Source organism: Triticum dicoccoides, chromosome 1A (assembly GCF_002162155.2).
Source record: "Triticum dicoccoides isolate Atlit2015 ecotype Zavitan chromosome 1A, WEW_v2.0, whole genome shotgun sequence".
Taxonomy (NCBI): Eukaryota; Viridiplantae; Streptophyta; class Magnoliopsida; order Poales; family Poaceae; genus Triticum; species Triticum dicoccoides.
Window position 1 is genome coordinate 222086605 of NC_041380.1, and position 17512 is coordinate 222104116.

Sequence of the window (17512 nt, forward strand, 5' to 3'; positions counted from 1 at the left end):
GAGGACTATGCTCAAACTTGGCAGGGTTATATTACACATGCCATGCATGTTGTCTTGCATTGCTTAGTTTTTACATCATATATGGATTGCCATCTGCTTACTTGCTTACTATATAAATCATATATTTGAATTATATCATGCCATCATGTTTACATAGTACATACACACTATATATCTGAATTATGGCATGGCAACCCATTTAATAAAGACATCATATAGTTATATCATCTCATCATGTTTAGTGTTTACAGTCATCATATTTTGAATTATGGCATTCTATCTGTGAATGTATGTGAATTATGGCATAGTTATGGCATGTCATCCTGTTTACATAGTCTCATATTATGAACTATGTCTTTCCATCTTTTTTAGTTAGCCTTCATAATGTGAAATTGTGTCATGCTATCCTGTTTGGTTAGACAACATAAATATGAATTATTTCATGCCCTCTTTTATTCCCCACTATCCATTGCACCTATCTATCATACAATGTCTATACTTTCAATTACTTTTCTTGTTTACCGGCCATTTGAATTGGAGAGGGTGATGGCAGTATCTAAGGGAGTAACAACACGGTCTTCAGAAAAGATAGTGCTACCAGTTGATGCAGATAGAACCACGGTTGTACTTGCCCAAGGACCAGATCCACCACACATAACCCAGACTCTCGCAGATTGTACCCCTACCCAGTTGGACAGAGAACCAGCTACACCCCTTCTAACCCCAACCCCGGCAGATAGTAACCCAGTTCTAGTTCACACAACACCGTCTCCACCACAGAGCACCCAAACATGAGCAGTTACTAAGGGAACTATAGTGCCCAAAGCACGAGGACCACCACTCCGAATCCCAACTCAACGCTTAAAGGAGAAGAAGATTTGTTCTCAGGTCAGGTTCTGTAGCTATGGTTCGTACTCCTTTGCTCTTGCATTACTTTATTTACTCATACCAAATATTTTCAAATTTGAAGGACGGAATTGAAACTCCAATGGCGCAACAGGTATGTTTTAAACATGTTTCTTTAACTGGTTTGCTGTTATAACCTACTCTATGTTCATTTCAGTTTCAATTGAATAAACAGTTATGTTCTCATGTCATGCACATTACAAGTGTTGTTATTGCTCTATAGTTACCCACACTTATATTCTGTCTATTTTGCTTTGTCTTGAACAAATATTATTTGAATTGTGTCTCTATCTTGATTTGGCAACAAAATCTAGAATGATATAGACCATAAAGTGACCATGGTACATAGATATATGTTTGTTTCATGTTGTTATCCTGTCCACTTTACTACTAAACTCATTTACCAAAATAAGTTTCATATACAACATGGTAAACATGTGATGTGTCTGCTTGTTTCTCTTTTAGAATGCGGACAAAATATTGGAGAACAATACCACGTTATCCAATGTTAAAGGAAGTAATGCAGATAAGGTTCAAGATAGTGAGACATCCCTGTTGGTCTCCAAGAAAGCTGATAAAAACTATCTTAATGACAGTGAGGGAACCCAAAAGTCCTTTCTTGATGTAGTGTTCGAGTTACTAGCCGCTACTGCTGGCACAAGCTCTTCGAACTCGCTGCCTGAATCAGTTCGTCTTCTTGAGTCTCAACTTCAAGTTGAAAGACATCGATCAGATGTGTTGCGACAGGAAGCTGAAGGACTCAGGAAGTCCCTGTAGAATTCAGATGCATATTTTCTGGTGCAGCAGCAAGCACTGGAGGATTTAAGCACCAAACAAGAGAAAGTTAATAAGCTTGCTAAGCATCTTGCCAGCATTATGGGTACCCAGGATATTCTTTCTTGAGATCTTCTGAAGTGGTTTCAGTTCTGGATTTGTTTTGCTGCCGCGTTTATTTGCGCTGGTCGCCATCTTTGACAACCAGTGTAGATGATATGCTGCTTTGTTCCCTATATTTGCACTGGTGGCGAACTTTGATGCCCAGTGGATGTAATATGTGTAATAGCCGTGATAGCCTAGCGTTAGTTGCTTGCTTATTTAGTTCCTTGTTGTCATGTTTATTTGTTTTCTTGTAGTCATTGCAGTTCTTTTTCGTCGGTTAGCTAGTGGCTGCAATAACCTATCTTTTAAAACTAGGCCATAGTAACCATGGGCTAATATTTACTGTAGTGACACTGGGCCTCCTACTGGACGTAGAAACAGTGGGCCTTCTACGGGCCATAGAAACAATGGGCCTTCTGTGGACCGTATCATCAATGGGCCTTATACGGGCCGTATGATCGATTGGCCAAACATGGGCCAAACAGACCGCACTATGGTCGTAAACGGGCTAGAGTTGAAATCGTCCGTTCATGGGCCGGCCATAATGGGCCATCGTTAATAGGCCGTATTTGATAACGCTATGAAAACGGCCCAACGTATTAACGGACCACAAACAGGCCGACTATAACCACGGGCTGAATTTGGCCCACAAGAAGAAAATGATAGTAACGGGCTGCAAGTAAATGAATGCTGGAAATGAGCCCAAGAATAAATGGGCTCTATGAAGGCCGAAAGATAACATGGCCTGGAAACGGGCCGACGGAATAACGGGCCGTTAATGGGTATAAAGTGATACACTGTTCATTACGGGCCAGTTTCACCACGGGCCATTAATGGGTGTAAAGTGATACACTGTTCATTACGGGCCAGTTTCACCATGGGCCGTTAATAAGCCATGAGTTACATAGGGCCTCATATGGGCCGAAAGACGTCATGGGCCATACATGGGCTAGAAGTGAAAACAGGCTGGAATCATATTGGGTGGCCCAGATGACGCTACTGGGCCTAATTCCGATAAGGCATAGCGGGCCTTGGGTTAGCGGGCTATAAATGGGCTATATGCGAACAAGTCGTTAATAGGCTTTACATGGGCCGGCCCGCCACCTTTTGACCAAGTCAAACGGGCCGGCCTTTTCACAGGAATGGGCCTCTGTTGGGTCGTGCCACATGTTGATGTATCATAGGCACCTTCTGTCCAATGAGTGGATGACATCTGTCCCACCGATGAGCCGACACGTGTTTCCTCCAGCCAATGATGATTTTACAAGTGGAAAATCCCCATTGGTCGGGGCTGTTAACGGGTTATCGGATCCAAAACCTGACCCATAGCTTAACGGTGTTCCGTTACGGTGGATGCCACGTGTCGGTCACCCTTGACGAAAGCACTTCTGTGACATGGGATTTATCGTCATGGAAGTGGACACTTTCATGATGATAACTTTGGTAATGTCATGGAACACTTCTAAGACAGCACAGGTATGACTATCTTGATTCTGTCATAAAATCGTCATGGATGTACATGCATGACAGAAAATGCGACCTACTGTGACAAACTCGTATCATCACGGAAGTGTATTTTTTTGTAGTGTTTGCTACTCCCTCCTGTCCTTTTTAGTTTGCATATAAGTTTTGTCAAAAGTCAAAGTGTCTCTACTTTGACCAATCTTATAGAAAAAAGTATGAACATTCACAATGTAAAATCAACTGACTTGAAACAAAACTAATATGCGAAGTAAAAAGGAACAGACGGAGTACAAAGAGTTTGAGCAGCTTTTTAGCATTCCTATACATTGCAATCAAACTCACATGCCTGGCAATTCATAGGGAACATTCAAAACAATCAATGATTATGCATCTCAGTGATTCACATGTCAGAGCCAATATTTACTTCACAATTAAAGAATAAAGAGAAATCGATCGATGCTGCTGACAACAAAGGGCGACCCATTCGAAAATATCAAACGCATGTCTTCTTGCTAACATCAATGAGCAAAATTTGACAAGGTTGTCCCATTCCAAAATGTCAAATGCGTGTTGTTTTGTGTACATCAATGACCAAACTTTGAAAAGGTTTTCCCGTTCCAAATATCAAATGCCTATGATTGTGGAATGGGAAGGGTTTGCCATCAGCTCGGACATTGACATGGCAACTCATGCTAAATAAACCAGCTGTTGTTTTTGTGCAGTTCCACCAAAATCAACCAAATTCACACGTAGCTTGTATGATTTCGCCTTTATATGTTGCAACGCCTTGAACATATCGGCACCTCCTTTCTTGTGGTGGAAATGAATGATTCGATGTATTCATTAACATTTTGTGCAGTTCCCATTGAAATCAAGCTGAGCACCACAGTTTGCACAAATACAAAATTAGTGATTAGTATAAAGCAGACTGTACTATGAATTGACAATTAAAACCAGAACTCACCGGAAGGAATCCTAACACAACATTGTATTGGCCATCACAGCAAGAAAGATGGAGATCCGTGAGTCTTTCTGAGCTGAAGTTAGTTTGTTCTTGTGGGTAATAATGTAGCCAACTCAGCTGCTCCCTTCTTAGGAAGAGAGGCTTGCCTTTTTATCCCAGCATAATCGAAACTAGGCACTTCATGTACTCCATATTCTTGTTCAAAGGAGGATGATCCTGTTGTGCAAAGACAAGAGGGCAACTAAATGCTAGCATCCCTGTTTACTCGAAAAAAGGAAAGGAAATATTTAAAACAACATGGATGAATCACTTCTCAAGGACAATACCACTTTCTCATGACAGTATCTAAACAGTAGCACAACACCAATAGAGATGACAAAGCTCAATCATATGGATGAAATCTGTGGGCAAGTACCAACAATTGCCAGGAGGCTTATTGTGTAGAGCGTACATATGAAGCACTTCTCTGGAACCATATGTTGTTATCTACTATGGTTGCCATGCTTACAATATAGTCCTCAATTAGTTCAATGTTTCCAACATCTTCTTGTGCTGTTCCACTAAAATATATGTTATCTTCAAAGAAGATCCCTGTTTGCACAAGTAGAGATAATTACATATTACATTAAGAGTGGCATCAAATCGGTGGCAAAACAATTGCTCGTTCCATCCATAGCAATAAATTAAGATGCAAAACTATATCATTACTTGTGTCATCACAGTTCCAGTGCTTGATTACAGCACTGGGAGTTGATTTTTGTTTTTATTCCGCTTGTTCTTCCCCTTCATCACTTGGTTCAATAACAGACAAGCTTCGCCTTCAATTAAGATTTAGCATGTCAATTAGGGAGCACAAGGATAGCACTAAACAACAACATTAATTTTCTGATGTAAGAGGCAAAATATAGGCCAACAGTTGTGAAATATCCTTATCTTACCTCAATGGGATATTACGATGCACATACAGATTGTAACTCTTGTCTCAATTTGTGCAGTTCACTAAAGTCAAGCAACATTACCATATAAGTAGCACAACATATGAAAGCACACTGTACAATCATGTGAAAGAAGGCTAGTACTGACCTCTCATGATGCGAAATTCAAACAACTCACAAGAAGAAGATCTGAACCAAATTTGCCAACACGGATAGGAAGTTAGATCTTCTCTTGTGCAATTCCACTAAGGTCAAGCAATCAAGCAACCTTTTCGGTGTGACATTTTGGTTGAACTACACAAAACACTCTCAAAACAAAAGTGTTTTGTGAAGTGCAACAAAAGGTCACAATAGCAATGAGGTGAAGTACATAACACTGTTTACACAGAGGTGCAAAGGAAACAACTAGTGGTCAATAACGGTGGATGACACAGAAGCCAACAAAAAGAAGCATCTAACTTATCTAAATGGGAAAGAAAGCAAGATAGTAGCATTTCTCAAACAGTGGCATTGATTCATATTAACAGAAAGACTATATTAACAAAAAAAAATCGTTAAACATGTAATTTTCTTTTAACTGTGGCATTTCTTCAATTTTCCAGCTTCATTATTAGAGGGTGTTTGTTTACAGGGACTTTTTGATGTAGGGATAAAAAAAGTCCCTTTCAGTCCCATCTAAAGCAAACAGGAGGGACTTTTAGGGACTAAAAGTGGGCATTTGGGACTAAAGAAAGAAGACCCCGAGGGAGAGTCTTTTTGGGACTTTTTCCAACAGTTGCCCCTGCCCCGCATAGCACCTTATCTCTATTAGTTCATTACTAGGGGTAACATGGTCTTTTAGCATGTCATTTAATAACCTCTAGTCCTTGTTTGGTACCTGGAACCAAGCAGGTAGGGACTAGGACTTTTCAGTTGGGACTAAAAAAGTCCTAGGATTTTTTAACCAAACAAGGCCTTAGATTAACAACAGCTAAAGAGTTGCACGGGACAATGGACGCACTAGCACCATGTGCATCTACTGATGTATAAAGGGGTGATGCATAGTCTGTTGCAACAAAGAACAAACAACCAAGGAGCGTATTTGTGTTGGTCCCAGTTTTGTTATCTTTAGACACCTTTCCCTGTGTGAGGGCAGCAAATGTAGTCCTTCTCAAACTCTATAGCCTTGTCCCCCAAAACAAAAAGATCAGTTCGTTACATATGTGTGTACTGCATTTGTCATTATTTTCTTTTTCGACCAACGTAGGTGATGGATAGCTAGTCTGTACTAGTAATTTCCCCCTTCCTTTCCTCTTTGAACCACAACCTACATTCATGCTATACAACTTTCCCCCTTCCATTCCTCTTTGAACCACATCCTAGATTCATGTTGTACAACTTTCCCCACTACTTTCCTATTTGATCCAACACCTAGATTCGAGTGCAGAAGCGGAAAAAGCCCACATGCAGCTAGAGCAATACATGTGGAATAAGTAAATTACACCTTAAGCTTCTTGGGGTGTGGTTTGGTGGGCCACCGGAGGCCGTTCTGCCCACACTATGTACGACGGAGAGGAAGAAGGGGTCGGATGCCCTCCTGTGCTACCGCTAGGTGAAAGAGAACAACTGCGTCGGCAGTGGATTCCCTCCATCGCCGACGATGACAGCGCACTACTAGGGAAAACGTTATACACAGAACTTTAGCAGTAGCGCTTGTTAAAAATGCACGCTACTGCTAGACAGCAGTAGCGCGTGTAAAATAAGCGCACTGCAGATGCATACATATCAGTAGCGCGTCACACCAAAAACTCGCTACTACTAAAATTCCAACCACTAAGCCGATGGGCTACACTTAGTAGTAGCGATCTTCCAAAAACCGCGGTACCTCTAATATACTTACAACAGCGCATTTATGCGTAAAGCGGTACTGCTAACGAAAATAAAATAAAATGAAAAATGAATAGAAAAGTAAATGAAAATGAAAGAAATAGAAAAATGAGAAAGGAAAAATATAAAATGTAAAGAAAAATAAATGAAAAAGGGAAAAAATGATGAAGAAGTAGCAGTAGCGCGCTCTCTGAAACACGCTATAGCTAACTTAGCTATAGCGCGTTTTCCGTAACGCGCTATCGTTACTTTTGACTTAACCAAAAATGGGTTTCCCCCGGCCACCACTTCTCCCCCAAATCGATCCCTCGCTCCACTTCGCCGCCGTCTCCCCCACTTCGTCGTCGCCCCCACTTCGCCCCGTCTCCTGATGGCGTCGACGCTGCGCTCATCCCCACGGCCGCCGCCCGAGGCCGCCCAGCCTCACCGCCGCCGCCTCTCGGGCCGCCCTCAACCTCACCGCCCCCGAGCCCGCTAGGACCGCCGCGTCCAGATCCTGAGCCCGCCCTCGCCGCCCCTACCTCTGTCGCTGAGCACCACCCCGCCACCGTCTCTCCCCTCTCTGTTAATGTTAAGTAGTAGATAATGTTGATGTTTTTTAGTTAGGGTAATAATAGAAGATGTTAAGTAGTAAATAATGTAAATGTTAATTAGTTCAGTAGGGTTTAGTTTTTGAATTGAGTTTGTTTAACTAGATGTTAATTAGGGAAGTAGGGTTTAGTTTAGAGTAAAGTTTAGTTCAGTAGTTAACTAAATATAATCTATATTTTGTTTTTGAATTGAGTTTGAGAGAGCATGAGATTTGTGTAGATTTTCTTGAAGTGTCAAACGCTAGGACATGCAAATTTGAAGTGATCAGGATATATGCAAATTCCTCAATTGTGTTTGCCCATGTTTCGACTGTGCCCAAGTGGCCTTTTGTTGTTTCCAGGGAATGAAGCTGAGTGGCCTATGTTTTGCCGAAATGTTGATTCATTTCCGTTCTGGCAAATTTCAGGTTCTCGATTTGTCCAGTTTTTAGCAACGTCAAACCGTCCTCCTCGACTAGCAAAGATCACTCTAGTTAGGGCATTTTGGGTATGATGAACTTTGTTATTTATGCTTATGACATGTTGCTTCTATTTTTGCCAAGTCCGTCTCTTTCTGTTGCTCAACTATATATGTTGCATATCATCGACTCATGTGACGATGCAGGTGTATAGATCATCGATGGCAAAGAAGTGCTACGCCAGGACTATCCGACGAGTGGCCGGAATGTCAGGCCCAGGTGTACCGGTTTCCGGTTTCCGAGTGACAGCCGGTAGTTAGTTTAGGTTCACGCAAAGTGATAGCTCTTCCCGCGTATATCATTGTTTAGATGGATGACGATGTAGTTCCAAGTAATCGAGATTTGTATCGCTATTTTCGAGATGATGACGAGAGACCACTTTGTGTTGGATGATGATTATGATGATGACATGATTTGATGAGACTATATGTATGTATAAGCTATGATTACATTTGTATGTGTATCATATGCTAAAGAATATTGTATAAAGCCTATTCAAATACAAAACAAATATGCAGAAAAAAACTACTAAAATTAGATGTAGCGAGTGGAGAAAACTTAGCAGCAGCGCCACAGTAGCAGTAGCGTGTCCAGGCAAAGCGCGCTAGTGCTATTAGCAGTAGCGAGATTCCACGAAGCGTGCTGCTGCTACACTTGTATAGCAGTAGCACGGGTGTGCACGCACTGCTGCTACGGGTTAGCTGTAGCGCCTTATTAGTAGCACCGGTCCCCGCGCTACTGATATACCTAGAACCCGTGCTGCTGCTAGCCTTTTCCCTAGTAGTGTTGTTAAGCCTCCTTCCCTACCCGACGGACGGATCCCGCCGGCTCTTTGACCAGCTGTGAGGGGAGAGAGAGAGAGAGAGAGAGGCCAACAAAGTCTTGTTTAGATCTGGAGAGGTTGAGAGAGTGTGAAGAGACCAACTACAAGCGATGAGGCTCCAGCCTGTATATTATATAGTGGAGAGAGTGTGTGACGAGTGCAAACTCTAGAAAAAACAACAAAATTATGCTCAAGTGCGGTTATCGAACCTGAGACCTCAAGTTTGATGAGCGAACAGTCTAACCAGCTACACCACCCTCACATTATGTTTAACGAGAGGAAAATAACCTTTTATACATTCATGCATTCGTGTGACAAGCATGCCATGTTATTTTTTGCATGGGAGTCATTGGGATTTAAATCACAATCGTGTCATGTGGCATTGGTGGTAAGGTCTTTTGGGATTTAAAGCAGTGTTGGTAGTACAGAAATAATGTAGCCTTAGTCACCTTACCTCTCTCCACGTAGTACGTTGTGTCCCACCAGTCAAAGGGCGAAACAAACAAATTAATAAGAAAAATTGAAAGTGCCAGCGGTGTATCTTACCTCACACATCTCGCTACTGCTCGTGAACACTGTCCAATTGATCGCTCTGTTCTCTCATGTACTATTTTAAGTGAATCCTTATTATAACATGCACACAATACGCATCCATTCAATCGCACACTAGCACGCAGCGGGCAAAACACACACGAGCTAGAACACATCACACACACACCGGCGACCGGCGACGAAGTTGAGGCCTTAGGGTCGTACTTCGGCAGCCACACGGCAATCGTGCGCACAAGGCGAGTAGACTGACCTAGTGTGGGTGCCATCATAATCATCATTCATGGCCAAGTCATCTCACACAAATGGAGTTCGTATGCGTTGCGCCACAAGCAGTGAGAGCTCGGACATGGCTTAGTGGTAGAGCAATGGGTCGACGACCTCAGGTGGCAGGGTCAACAACGGGAACGGCAGACAACAGGCGAGGTACTGCACGAACATGCAGCAATAGAGGCTAGCGTGCGACTTGAGTCCGTGCTAGTGCGTGTGCATCCACTGCAAGCTGTGCGCTGCATGTGTGTGCCGCTACTAAAGGTAGAAAAGTATATTTGCCACTAGTTAATCACAACCGGAGGTTGGTGTAGCTGGTTAGCCTGTTTGCCCGTATAAATATGAGGTCTAGGGTTCGAACCACGCCCCCGTGCTTATTTTTATTTTCGTTCAACTTCTTTCTTCCACCCAATGACAGGCAGGACCTGCATGACAGAGAGAGAAAACTGATGTGACAAGGCACCAGGAGGATTCTTTGACTGGTCAAAATGGATGAATACAGAGCTATACGATCTCGTGGTGACCGTATAATCACCTCATCATATATATAGTGACTGTATCGACCGTATTCTTGAGTACAGTGACTAGAGTGAACTTATACGATAAGTTCAATGACCAACAGTGCATTTTACTCTTTTAATTATTTAGTTTGTACACTTTGCTCTCTTCCAATAATTTTGGGTACTTGTATTCGACCTAAGTCAGTGTGCCACCATATCTCGTACTACTCCCTCCGTCTAGTTGTAAGTCACGTTAGAAGGTGCAGCGGGACCAAGGTGCAAGAAGATTGGAGGAGAAGGAGAAACATGACCGGTCTTTCCTCCAATCAAAGCCCTGATTTCTGTCTCTAAACGCAACAACAACTAAGAGATCCCGTTTTAGCTACCATGCAGGGCCACGTATTAACTCGCATGCAAGCCGACTTTGATTTCTTGACTGGTCAACGCGTAGTTGCGCTCCATGCATTGGGTCATCCATTGGGTTTCCGGGGGAGATACCAAGGCAGAATAAGGGAGTGTTTGGTTACATTGCTTAGTAGTAAGGAAATTGCTCGGCTAGCCCAGCTAGCCAGCTTTTTCTTTGCCAACCTTGCCTGGTCAAACGGGTTAGTTCTTTTTCTTACTAGCCTTGCCCCGTGAAAATTGTTGTCATGAGTGGGTCGCCGATTTTTTCCATGTGCGAAGTTTGCTGTCGGAAGCGATCCGATTTGGCTCTACTGAGCTAGCAAGGTTTTTCTAGCCCACCCAAGCTAGGTGGCCCAAAAAAGTTCCAAACACCTAACCTTGCCCGGCTAGGCTATAACTGTTCTTGCTAAGGATCCAAACGCTCCCTAGGTAACAACGCTCACTAGCAACATGGCCATGAGGGGATTGAAATGCGGAGTTAATGGACGACGCCTAAACATTTTGGGAATATCCAATTTTCGTAAGATGACTTAACACCTAGACGGAGGGAGTACTACACCTCAGTCCAGGTTGCTGGAATATTCGTCACCTCTTCTCTTCTTGTATGTACTTCATTTGTATCTCACTTCCTGTGGCTTCGCACTCGCACGATATTCCTATTCTATGAACCTGTGTGTGAGTGTGCATGTGCCTGTGTGTCTGTGTGTTTAACAGTATGTGTGTGTTAGAGACAGTGACACATGGAACTACTCCTACAGAGAGATGGTGTGTAGTGTACGATTAGCCTCAAGAGTCGGTGCATCCTCTCGTTTCCGGGCGTCCAGTCGGGACAGCTGCCACGCCTGCTCCTGACCGGCCTGGCCCACCCAAAGCCCCTCCATCGCCCGCGTGCGCTTCCCGCCCGAAACGGTCAGCGTCGCTCCAAAGAATCGGTGCCGCATTCATGCCCGGACAGACCGGACGCGACCTCTCACTAGCGCCTGCGTTGAAGGGAGAAGCGGATTCAAGAGTGATGGTTGCTTCATCCGTCCAACTTACTGATGGGTCTATGTGATTTGATGGCTCATTGGTCATTATTACTGAGGTGGTACGACTACTGGATGTCCCATGCTTCAGCGAAAGGAGGTACTAGATTACAGTTTTCTCTATTCTTACAGCGGAGGAGTGCGAAAGCAATGAAAACACGCAGGCTCAGTGATTACATGGCGCACCTCACACTATCACCATATTTTCTGGACACCGAGCAACACCTAACTCTTTACATAGTACTAGTATAGTACGTACTGTAATATCTCAGCGAGATTAATTTGTACGATTCTATGAAGCTTCCAGCTTCTATTTCATGTATCTTGCGTCCAAGGTTGCCCCGTTGCAACATTTCATCAAATACAAAGGAGACTAACATGCATGCTACTGCATCTCAATGATTGACAGATCATATCCAATATGTACTCCCTCCATTTCAAAATAAATGTCTCAACTTTGTGCAGACTTCAGTACAAAGTTGTACTACTACTAAAGTTGACACTTCTTCTGGAACAGAGACAACTAAAGAAAAAACGATCCATGCAGTCCCTACCCCTTGAACCATAAACCGTAACCAGGCTTTAATTTGCTAGCAATGTTGGAGCTTGCCAGTAAATGAAGTTTGCAACCCTTTGACGATGGGATCATTTTGTGCAGTTTCACCAAAATCGAGATGAGCATCCCTGTGGCAAATAAATTGAAGAAGCTTGATTAGAATAAGATTAATGGGACTAGTTGATGAGACATAAACTCATCACAAATACAGTATGTAGAAGCTAGTAGAGGTATGTGCGGGGCAAAGAACTAGAGAAATATCCACATGGAGTGGTGTGGGCGGCTGGGGCAGTGGTCCAAGCCAGCTGTAAGGAAGTTGTACCTGAGGGATGTCGGGGCGTAGCTCAACCTAGAGGAGGGCGGCGGGAGGCGGCAACTTCCCATGTCGCAGCAGTGAGCAAGTGTCAGAGTAATGGGCCACGGGTGGCCTAACCCGAGCCCCCGAGCCTTTAAAAACATCGGGGCCGGCTGCGCCCCTTAAGATGACAAGATGAAGCACCACCTTCTGGTGGCCGACTGGCAGAATGGCCGACTGCCGGAAGACGACCATGCTCAGGAAGGCGGCTTCAAGACGGGCCGACTCCTAACAGGCGGCCTCCAGAGGGGCCGGCTCCTAGTAGTCGGCCCATGGCGCCCTCAAAGTCTGCGCCCCATTAAGAAGACAAGATGGGGTACGGCTACAATGCGAGCCTTCCTCCCGAATCTAGGGACGGGCGTGGCCACAGTGCCCCGTACAGGCAAAGATCTCCGCACGACGCGGCACTGTTGCCTCTTCCCCCATACATCACACCTGACAGGCGGAGTCCTGTTCCCACGAAGGCCTGTCAGGTACGGCTTGCAGACGGTGGGCCCTACCTAGAAGCCAGAGCCCTGAAGTCGGAGGAGGCTAGGGCAGCCGGACCTCGGAGGAGCCGGCTACCAGCAGGCGACCAATCCCTCCCTTGGGCCCCATACGCCATCAACCAGATGAGACACGAAGTGGCAACAATGATCGCCCACCTGGCGGCCAGACTGTAGCCACGCCTCCCTGACCAAGCCTGCGTCATTAGCGTTACAACTATAGTGATCAGCGGCCGGCAAGACCCGCAAGCGGCGGGAGCGTCTTGTTGGCTCCGTACCAGACCAGGCGGCGGGCCCCAGCTGTCGGCCAAGAGGCCGGCGACTAGAGAGAATGATGACCGGGCCCTACGCCCGGCCAGATTAACGTTGTACCCCTGGGGGTATGCCTATATAAACCCCCCAAGGCACCCATCCAAAGGGTTCGGCCCTACTAGGACTAGACTCATACCTAGAGGAGGAGAGAGCATGCCTACCTTCTTCCACCTCTAGCAAATAGCTCGAGGAGCACCATTGTACCACTTACACACTAGTGATCATGCGGAGACCCCGCAGAGCAGGACTAGGGGTGTTATCTCCTGGGAGAGCCCCGAACCTGGGTAAAGTACACCGGCGTTCGTGTCTACGCCTCATCCCGCTTCCAGGCATCGGCGATGTTCTACTCGCTCCCACCATGATAAGCCATCCTTTGGCATATGTCGCACCCAACCCCAGACATTTGGCGCCCACCACGGGGCGAGGTGCACCGTCTCCCGGAGACCTGTTTTGGACGGGAACCCTTTTCCTTCCTGGCAAGCACAGCCAGCCCGGCACGCAGGACGGCATCTGCACCGAGGCGCTGCACAGTGTGGAGATCGCCTATGCAGTGGGCTGCCTCGCCGATCTTGTTGGCGAGATTCGCCTCTCCGACGAGCCTGCATCCCACGCAGGCACCAATGGCCCCGAAGGCCGCCTTGTAGCCTCCTCGATCAGCTCGACGTCGCCAGCGAGCCTGCTGCTGACTTGGAGTCGGTTGGCTCCACCGACCCAATGTAGGTCCACTCCGACAAGGCTTCGCTTGACACGTTCCCCTCCAATGTGGTGGTCTACGATGAGCCGCTTCCTCGCGCGGACATCGGTGGCAGCACCATCACGGAGGTGCTCGTGATCAGCCACGGCGAGCACTCTGAGATGGGCGGTCAGGACCCGTTGTAGACGCCAATGCAAGACTTGGTTGCGCCAATCCCGGAAGACGCCGACGCCGAGATGCTGGAAGCACGCCGCATCCAGCTCGTCGAGAGCGCCAGTCGGCTGGCCAGCATGAGACGCCTTTCGCAGGCCTACCAGCGGGAGATGGACCGTGCTGTAGGCGGCACTCCGTCTCCTGGTGGGCCTAGCCGCGTTGGCACGATCAGGCAGCGTGGCACGGCCATCGCCAGCATGTTCGGGACAGACCGTCCCGTCTATGCCACGCTTGCAGAGAACATACGAGCTGCCGAGGAGGCAGCAGACGAGCTAGACAAGCTCGAGGGCGACGAGCGTCGCCACATGACGGAGCGAGTTCAGCAGCTCCTGGACGCGGTTGCTGAGAAGCAAGATGTCGGGTGCCGCACTGAAGCGCCCAACCGGCGAAATGACGACCCAGCACCTCGCCGAGACCAAGGCGCGACATCCCGGACGCCGACTGGTGGCGTCCATGATATAAGAGACAACGAGCCGACTGCCAGCCGCAGCCAGACTCACGTCACCATCGAGCGTGACCCAGACGGCCGCCCAAGAGCAGTGCGACGGCGAGACGACTGCCCGCCGCCTCCTCCCCGCAGGGAGAGGTGCATCTCCCCGCCGCCTATTGACCACCCATCACTCGGCGACCGCCTTGGCCGCCGAGAAGGAATCGGATAAAACGGTGCTCGCCATTGAATCGGCCGCCTTAATCGGTCCCTGACGCTAGAAGAGGAAGACGAGCTAGGTTTGCCTTGTTTTGGCCCCCCGCATCCAAGATGATCCCTTTCCCAAAGTGTTCACTCTCCCAAGAGATACCCCCAAGTACACCAGCTCCGTGAAGCCAGAGGACTGGCTGGTCGACTACTCCACAGCCCTCAGCATCGCCAACGGCAACGAGCGCGTTGTCGTGAAGTACGTCCCCCTCATGCTCTAGGGCACGGCCCGGACATGGCTGAACAGCCTGAAGCCCCGCAGCGTCAACAGCTGGGTTGACTTTACTGAAGCATTCATCCGCAACTTCACCAGCACGTACAAGCGGCCGCCCAAGCCTCGCCAGCTCTCCCTGTGCGTCCAATGCCCCAATGAGTTGACTCGTGACTATCTCACATGCTGGGCCGAGCTGCGAAACTCTTGCGAGGGCATGCATGAGGTGTAGGCCATCGAGTACTTCACTGCCAGGTGCCGAGAGGGCACCCTCCTCAAGTACCGGCTCCTCTGCGACGAGCCAGCGACCCTTGACGAGCTGCTAATCATAGCAGACAAGTACGCAACAGCCGACTCCTCCATGAAGGCGGACATTCAAGTCAACGCGTCGGGCAAGGTGCCCCCAAGCCCCTCGGACCCGAGCTCGCGACGCTAGTCGGCAGCAGCAGCCGAACGACAACAAGCACAAAGCCGCGCAGCCGGCTTCCACAAGCCGGCAGGTGGCAGCAGTTCAAGATCGACAACCAGAAGAGCAGCCTCATCCCAAGCGTTAGAAGGGCGGCAAGCCTAACTGGCTGCCCGCTTTCTTGTACGAACAGACTCTTGATGCTCCCTGCAAGTTCCACAGTAGTGCAAAGCCATCCAATCACACCACTCGAAACTGCCATTGGCTCACCCGGATTGCCAAGGGTGACGGACTCCAGCCCGCTTCACCTGTCGGCCCGCCGCATCCTCCCCCGCAGCAGCCGGCGGCTCGGCCAGTTGGCGCCGTCCAAGATGATTACCCCGAAGAGCATGGAGCCTACGTCGTGTTCACCAGCATGGCCAATGATAGGCGCAGCAGGCGACAACAGCGGTTGGAAGTGAATGCAGTAGCATCAGAGACCCCCGAGTTCATGCATTGGTCAGAGAAACCCATTAGCTGGAGCAGAGCTGACCACCCGGAAGTGATGCCAAGCCCCTGTTCCTATGCCTTGGTGCTGGATGCCACGTTTGCTATAGAGAGGCGGGCTGCCCGTTTTCCGGAGTCCTGATAGATGGCGGCAGCAACATCAACATTCTGTACAAGGATACCATGGAGAAATTAGGAATCAAGCAGAGACACCTTCAGCCCAGTCGGACTGTTCACCAATCGGCAAGACTCACATAGATGTCCTCTTTGGGGACAAAACTCATTTCCGCCAAGAGCCAGTCTGGTTTGAGGTGGTGGACCTTGAGAGCCCTTATCACGCACTGCTTGGCCGACCTACCTTGGCCAAGTTCATGGTGATCCTCCACTATGCTTACCCAAAGATGAAGATGCCAAGCTCTAAGGGAATCCTGACCGTAGCAGGAGACTACAAGAAATCGTCTGCATGTGCGGCGAAGAGCAGCCAGTTAGCCGAGTCCCTCGTAATCGCAGCAGAGAAACGACTCCTTGACCGGGTTGTGGCAATGGCAGGCTAGAAGCCGGAAATGTCACCCGACCCCAAGGAGTTGGAAGAAGAGGGCTCGTTCAAGCCGGCCAAAAGAGCAAAGAAGATACCTTTGGACCCGGAGCACCCGGAGAGGTATGCTGTCATTGGCGCAAATCTTGACAGTAAATAGGAAGGCGAGCTTGTCAATTTCCTCCGTGAGAATCGGGACATCTTCGCATGGTCCCCCAAAGACATGCCAGGTGTACCGACGGAATTTTTCCGAGCACAAGTTACACGTCCGATCTGATGCCAAGCCAGTCCGGCAGCCCTTGCGCCGCCTATCAGAACAAAAAATAAGAGTTGTTGGAGAAGAGATAGCCCAGATCCTAGCAGCCGGCTTCATCATGGAGGTGTTCTTTCCAGAATGGTTAGCGAATCCAGTCCTAGTGCTGAAGAAGAACAAGCAGTGGCGCATGTGCATTAATTATACCAGCCTCAACAAAGCATGCCCAAAAGATCCATTTGCTCTGCCCAAAATTCACTACTAGGAAAAGGGCTATAGATGAAATTGACACTAATGGCGCACCAGAGAAGTGGTGCGCCACTACTATATACTAATGGCGCACCATGTGCCGATGCGCCATTAGTGTGGAAGACACTAATGGCGCACCAGACCCAAGGTGCGCCACTAGTAACAATTTTTTTTCATTTTTCCAAACATACTAATGGCGCATCCGGGCAAAGTGCGCCATTACTAGTTCTAACTAGTAATGGCGCACCAGCCATAGAGTGCGCCACTACTATATTTCTTTTTACTCTTTTTTTGCAAAACTACTAATGGCGCACCGTGGCACAGTGCGCCATTACTAGTTTAAACTAGTAATGGTGCACTATGCCACGGTGCACCATTAGTATATATATATATATGTATATATATATATTTGCAAAACTACTAATGGCG